This window comes from Lygodium microphyllum, chromosome 10, assembly GCF_053477565.2.
Source record: "Lygodium microphyllum isolate KBCC chromosome 10, Lygodium_microphyllum_v1.1.10, whole genome shotgun sequence".
Classification (NCBI taxonomy): domain Eukaryota; kingdom Viridiplantae; phylum Streptophyta; class Polypodiopsida; order Schizaeales; family Lygodiaceae; genus Lygodium; species Lygodium microphyllum.
Window position 1 is genome coordinate 63,994,438 of NC_141144.1, and position 8,001 is coordinate 64,002,438.

At 40.0% G+C, this 8,001-nt stretch overlaps 1 pseudogene; it reads left to right on the forward strand.

The window, feature by feature from the left end:
• Positions 1-3,384: 3,384 nt before the first annotated feature.
• On the forward strand, positions 3,385-5,308 carry LOC148030097 (adenylate-forming reductase 06235-like; annotated as a pseudogene).
• The last annotated feature ends 2,693 nt before the right edge of the window (positions 5,309-8,001 follow it).

Sequence of the window (8,001 nt, forward strand, 5' to 3'; positions counted from 1 at the left end):
ACGAGGGGAGGAGGGTGATGGCTCGTATGAGAAAGTTGTGCCAACAAGTTTTTTGAAACAACATCTTGGACCATTGGAAGAACACACCCGAAGGGAGTAATGACTATATAGTAGCATCCTTGCATGAGGAATTTCCGATATCCACTACAATATAGAGGTTTTCCACATGCTGAATGATAGAGTGCATGTGTGCGTACATGTCACACAGAGGATGAGATCCACACAAGGCACTCAAGAGTGGCGCCTCGAAGCCTAAGTGACTTGATGCAAATAACTGAAAAAGACTCAGGGAGAAGGCTATAGATTCTCCGAGACAGTGGAGATAGTATCACGAGGTAGCGAGGGCACGATTGGAGATACGGGTGGTCCATCATCTTGGGAGTGGTAGCCACAAGACTTATCCGGAGGACTTTGTAAGTTTATCTTTTATTCTTCTTGCTTTCTTTTTTTCAATATCACTTATACTGACAATCATGTTTCTAACAATTGTATTTTGTTTCCTTTGCAACACTTCATTATAAACCACGATCTCACCGGCCTAAAGACTGAATATATAGAGAGACATGGTCTCCCTGCATTAATCGATAGACTATATATATGCGACAGCCTAGTAAGTCATCTTTCTTGTCCCTAGTTACTATTTGATCCGAGAAAATCACAAAAAAATATTTTTCTAACACTTTGTTGATTTTTTGTATATTTGAAGGTTTAAAATAAAGAAGAGGGTGGGAACAACCTCTTGGAAAATCCAAGAAATCACTGGATGGAAATATATCATGGACCGATTTACCAAGGGGGAGTGAAGAGTAAAGATCAATGGAGGAAAGTGAAGGGAAAATGTGTAATGTGAAAAGAAAAGACATGAAATGGATTGGAAACCATCCAAAGGGCATGTGAAACTCATAATGTCATGGCTTTGGAGACTTATGATAATTCAAACAAATGGGACCCTTCTTGGAAGCATTAGTGAAAGAAAAATCAGTCACATGATTTTGTAAGATTTTTTAAAAATAATTCCACTCAAATCCAAAAAAACTTTTCGACATGAAACTTGTAGCGCGTGAGCTGAAGTTTTGGTTGGTAATGTTTTATAATTTTTTGGAGCTAGGAGTTGGGAGAGATGGCCAAAATTGTGGACACCAACTTTTTCCAACTGCGGTGGAGACCACCTCCCAATTTTATACACACCCACACTTTCTTCCCCACACTTAACACTTCCATTAAACATCATTCATTAGACTCCCAACCCTTTCCCCTCTCTTCTCCTCTCTCTCAAGCTAATAAACCATTAGAATTCCCCTCCTAAATCACTCTCAAATCATCCTTAATTGTAGTAGTAATGTATGAATTCTCACTACTCTCTCTCCATTATTGCTAGATATGATCTTATTTTATGAATATTCTCTATACTTTTTTATAGGAGAGCTCTTGGACTCAAGCTATGGGAAGGAGAATGGAGATAAATCACCTATGATGAAACTTGATTAAGTATAAAATTTGTCAACAAAATATCTAGATGGAGCTTCCACATTGGTGGAACCGCCTTAATGCAGCTTTGGTGGTGTTAATTCCTATTCTATCTTAACCTCCTCTCCTAAACACCCTGAAGGCCTATATAAAGAGGCCTTCTCCTTTGTAATTTGCAAGAGAGAGCCAAGTGGCCTTCTTCAGCCCTATTGAGGCTTTTTCATTATCTCTCATGAGCTTATGCAGTTCATTCCCTTGCTATAGCTTATGCATGCTCTACAGTGTAATAAGCCCATGCTATTGGTGTCCATATTGTGTATATTGGTTATGTCTTGAGGGTTCTCCATCTCTTGTGTCCTCTTAAGTTTTATTAATTCATCTATTTTTTGTAGTTCTCTCTCTCTCTCTCTCTCTCTCTCTCTCACTCTCTCTCACTCACTCTCTCTCTTAGTTTTCCTCTCTTCTCCCTCATAAGCTCCTCTCCCTCTTGCATAGCATTTTAGTCCGCTCTTCCATGACTAGGTGGTGCCCTTACCTCATTCACATTGTGGCAGAAGGGAGTTCAGCATAGTATAGAGGCTGCCCTACCGAATTTCCTTTGTCACTATTTTTATTACAATTCATTACGTATGGTGGACTGATGTGTAGTTTTATTGATTCATCTATTTTTTGTAGTTCTCTCTCTCTCTCTCTCTCTCTCTCTCTCTCACTCACTCTCTCTCTTAGTTTTCCTCTCTTCTCTCTCACAAGCTCCTCTCCCTCTTGCATAGCGTTTTAGTCCGCTCTTCCATGACTAGGTGGTGCCCTTACCTCATTCACATTGTGGCAGAAGGGAGTTCAGCATAGTATAGAGGCTGCCCTACCGAATTTCCCTTGTCACTATTTTTATTACAATTCATTACGTATGGTGGACTGATGTGTAGTTTTATTTAAAATACAAACTTTTTTCAATACTCCTTTACATCGAGATGAGCTTTCAGATGGTGAGAATCTATAGCTTGTGCTTGGATTTGTGGAGCATATATCCTCTTCCTTTTTAGTCTTGTGATTTATGCATGAATTTTCTATGTACAATGTTATTATCATTCTTCGTATCTTACTATGATTCCATGAGTTTTCGTAAGCAATCTTATTTTTTTTTAATGTTTTAGTATTGTGGATTCTAGTATATTTTGCACTCATTTTGACGACCATTGTATATTTAACATGTAATTCATTTGCAAAATGTAAATAGAGCACTTAGTGCTATATGTGGCAAGATAGAAAGTTGCCCTATCACAAATTTTTTGTCTTTAATATAATCGTCGTTATTAGTGTCACAAATTTATGTTTGCATGCGTCCCTATTGATGTCGTAATATGCATCACAAACCATCGCTATTGCAATTGGTATATTGACACTGATAGTGACAATAATAGTGACGGTTCTATGGAGATGCTAATACGTATGCATTTAGCGACGATGGGGGAAATTTTTTAATGAAAATTTTCGTCACTTTGAACGTCTGTACGAGGCCTGTATCTTGTAGTGCAAAACAAGGTTTTATCTCTTGTTATTCAAATCCTAACTTATATGTCAAACGTTATAATGACAATTTTGTGATTCTTTCTCTATATATGGATGATACCATACTTTTTTCTAACAATGTCAACTTTCTTCAACAAGTAAAGAAGGTTTTGTCTTCTGCATTTGACATGGTCGATCTTGGAGACATACACTCATGCCTTAGTATTCAGATTCAAGGCTATCGAGAAAAGGGTGTTTTATTACTGCATTCAAACACAAAGCTCATTAAAGATATTATTCAGAAGTTTTGTTTGGATTCCGCACATCCTGCTAGTACTCCTTGTCTTGTGAGCTCTACCAAAAACTCCCACTATCTGCAAAACGATGGACAATTAGCAATACTTTAACCTTATGCTAATCTTGTTAGATGTCTTCAATTTATTGGCTTAAATTCTTGCCTTGACTTTTTTTTTTCTACAAATTTTCTTGAACAAAATCTTAGTTCTCCATGCCTTAAACATTGGACTGCAGCTAAACGAGTTTTGGAGTCTTTGAAAGGCATTAAAGATTTTGGGTTGGTTTATCGACACCAACAAAACTCTAATTCTCTACATTCACTTCAACTTTTAAGTTATAGAGATGCAGATTCGACAAGCTCTCACTTATCTATGTGTTTTACAAGTGGAACTTTTTTTTAAATCAATGGTTGTCTTGTTTCTTGGACTAGCAAGAAACGACGTTGTGTTGTTGTTTCCACTAGAGAGGTTGAATATATAGCGGCATCATCTTTAGCAGCTCGAGAGTTAGAATGGCTTCGACAAGTTCTATTAGATATTGCCCTTCCTTCTCTCTCCAGCATACCACCTCGATGTGATGACCAAAGTGCTATTAGTCTTGCTAAAGACTATGTTCAACATAACAAGTCTAAACATATTGCAATGCATTATCATTATGTTTGATATGAAGTAAAGATGCAACTCATTGCTAACTCGGGGCATTGGTAACTTTTATAAGTTTTGTATTCCTTTCTTTGAATCCTCTCTCGTCGAGCAGGTAGCACGTAGACTGTAGCCACATCTGTAGTAGGAGAGATTGAGTGTAGCCACATCTGTAGCACGTAGACTGTAGCCACATTTGTAGTAGGAGAGATTGAATGACATGGGGGAAGCTAGTGACCATCATCATGGTGACAAGAGGAGGACGAATGGACGCCATCGACCAATGAGCAGACGAACAAATTCTAGCTGGCATGGCATGACGCCCTCCGAGCTCAAGTATGGATTTTGTGACGAAGGCCAATCGGCTTTCCCTTCACATGATGATCTGGAGGCAGTTGCAGCTCCTGGCCGAGTACGCCGTTAAGATAAGCACAGTACCCCCAGGAGATGGTAATGACAACGATGGTTTTAATGCTGCCGGACATCATTATCACGATGATCATGATGATAGGAACCGCCAGCATTCGAGACCGACTGATCGAGCTGGGCTGGCCAGTACTCTTGTAGTCAGGAACTATCGGCAGGCATTAATCCAGAGTATCAGGAATCACGCTCGGCATCCATTGATCAACTGCGATGATCGAAGGGGTGGGGGTGGGTCGCAGTGGCAGTGGTAGTGGATGGAGCAAGGTGTGGTCAGGGGATCAGAACTAGTCATGAACGAAAAACGGGGGGTTAGGGGGATCCTGCTGGTCCGGTGAGCGCTGATCAAGGGGTCCAAAACTCCGGAATCTCGAAGCAGGCAGCGGCCGACGGCAAGCTGCGGAGCTTCGGGTCGGGAGTGAACTCCACACAGCAGGGTTGGTTCACGCTGTATAAGCGCCTCTTCCTGCTCTTTTTCCTACTGAACTTCTGCTTCGTGCTAGCGGCAGCTGTCTGCGGCCACCTGGACTACGCCAAGCAGCAAGCTGCTCTGTTCTCGGAGGGCAACATCCTGGACGTCGTCCTGTGCCGCAGCGAGGGCTTCCTGAGGGTGCTCTTCATGCTGGCTGTGGCTCTCCTGGGCTGCCGCACCCATGTAGGGGGTGCGTCCCTCTCCGGTTCAAGGTGTGGGTGACGGCCCTTCTTCAGAGCTGCCGGGCGGCATTCATAGCGGCTGCGGGGTTTCTTCTATCGCCTGGTTCGTCTATGCCCTCGTTCTCATGAGGTGTGACGGCGCTGATGCCGCTGCTCCGTTGGCCATCCAGCTCGTCGCGTCAGGCATCCTGGTGCTATTGCTTGCAAGCTCGCTAGCTGCTTTCCCGGTTCTCCTGCATTTGCAGCACAACGTCTTCGAGCGAGTTCACAGATTTAATATACTGTCAACAGTCAATGCCGTGCAAGATACCATGCTTTAAAATTTCATAATTCAGGCACAATGTATATCACAACTCCTTTTCTCCCTACGAAGATCAACAACCTAATGTGCCAAGCTATTTGCAATTTTCAAAACGCAAACCTTTAAAGATTCAGGGCATATTGTCTATGAAGTAACAAGGAAATCCCTAATGTGTTCATTTCGATTCAGGTTTGCAGGGTGGACCTCCCCTGCATTGGTGTGGGTGTTTATCTTCCTAGAGAACAGCTACAACGCCAACAAGAAAGCCTACGTACTACAAGCATTCGTCTTGCTTTCTCGACAAGAACTTTGGTTCACATGCGTCATAACTCTTGTCATCATCACACCTTGGCTTTGCCTCCAAAAGGTGCCCATTCAAACATTAGTGCCTTCATCTAGTGTCAGCATTATCAAGTTCCCAGGCGATGGTTTTATACCCTAGACTTCTTACTTAGATGAGTTGATCTCCTGTCTTAGAGTGGAATGCCTTTGGGACAATTTGTGATGGACAAACAGGTCACTTGGTGTTGGCACGTGCAATGGGAGATTTCACCAATAAGCTAATCTCCAAGACTCCCAATCACATCTGGGTGTGGTGTCTTGAGTTTGTTGGTCTACCCTTCCTTGCCAACATATTCCACAATGTTGTCTTTGTCGCTACTACTGGCTTAGGCATATGCGTATCTTTCTTTCCTCTTACAACCAAGTGAAGAAGATATCTACCTAATATGGGTAGCTAAATCCATTGAGAAAACGTACGGTGCAGAGCTTATCAACCTAGTGAGGAAGTGTCCTGCAGAATGCTTGCCAATATGTCACTACAACATATACATGCTATAACGACGTTTTCTTTATATATAAAAAAATCCCCGTCGTCGGTATTAGCATCGGTACAAAACCGTCGCTATTTGCCTCGCTATTTAGCGACGCTACACTACAACAGAAACGAGGGATAGACGCACATGTTAGACGCGCAAAGTCAAGTGTGTCTATCACAGCGTCTATAAGTGCGTGTAAACATGCGTGTAAATAGACGTGAATTTTGCGTCTATATATCCGCGCAAATAGACGCTAATATAGACGCACCAGCAGAGGCACAATTATTTAACCACCTAAAATTGGCAATTCACATAATTAAAAAAACAAAGTTAATAATTATTTAACCACCTGAAATTGATTCTTGAGTATGCACGTGTGCGCATGATAAAAACCATAGAATTAAGAATACACATTGAATCATTGAATTAAAAAAATAGAGTTAATAATTACTTTTTCATTGCTCTCTAATGAATGGCAGTTCCTCCAGTTGACAAGCCTGATATAAGTAATTAGCGGCAAGCGACAGAAACCTTACAATTAATAGCAAGCATTGCAATATGTATATCGTAATTTTTCTATGTACTTGAAGATGATAACAGATACTTCCTTTTTATTATGGAAAATTCAATTTAGCTTTAAACTTGACTATTGATTCTTGAGTATGCACGTGTGCACATGATAAAAACCATAGAATTAGGAATACACATTGAATCAATAAGCAAATTAAGTATGTTACAGTGAATGATCCATCTCATCTTCAATGAGATCAGCCCTTGCTAAACTATCTACTTCTAGGTCTATGTTACCAAGAGGTAACGAAACAAATAAGTCTATCCCACTATCAGATGTGTTGCTATATTGCTCAATAACTTCTTCAATATCATCGACAATCACATTATTGTCTTCTTCTGCGTTTCCTTGAACATCCTCGTGAGGTTCATCTTGTACTATATCACGCATATCATCCATTATGGTGTCATCATGCACATCATCATTAATTGTTGGATTGTCATCTGCTATCTCCATGTCGGTAATATTACCATATATTAAGTTTGAACGATTAGATATAGGGATGACATACCACCATCGGTTATTGTTTACCATTGGATGATACACAATCTGTATTTGAAAAACAAAAGCAAGAAACTTAAGTACTTATTATATTGTGTATATGTATCACATGTATACATATTAAAAAATTAGCCTTTGCATATATACTTGCTCGCATTGTTGAGGTAGTACTAATGTGTCATTCTTGTTTTAGTGAAATTTTGTAGAGTCAATGATTATAAAATCACTTGGATGACGTCTGATTGTGCATTGTTCACTATTTGTTACCACTTCTTTAAACCACTTCACATCCAGTACATATATAAAGAATCGTCTGAAGTCAAGCTTCAGAATATCTTGGATCAAGCCACAATAACCTTCCATGGTACCATTGGCATCCTCGAAGTGAGCAAGGACACCACAATCTTGGGTATTTCTCTTTTCATCTATACGTTGAGTTCGAAGATATTTACCCTCACACCAAAGTACATTGAATAATGTGTACTAGTAGTAAAAGATAAAAGATCAAACATGTCAATTATTTATATAAAATAAAACTTATAGAAACAAATTAATTTATAGTATATCTCACCTTTGATAAGCAACCTCATGCGTATTCCCACTCTTCTTGAGATATATTAATTTCCTCCTCTTTTTCTATTCTCTCCATTTCCTCATGTAACCAATCTGTATCAATATGACGTGGGAGCGCATTTAGATGATCTGGAAATGAGACATTACGTCCATATCTAGTGTGAAATTCTTATCTTTTACTTTTTCTTCTTGCCCTTGCTTCATTATATAGTGTCACCCATTTGCTCATTACATCACTATTGAGCACAC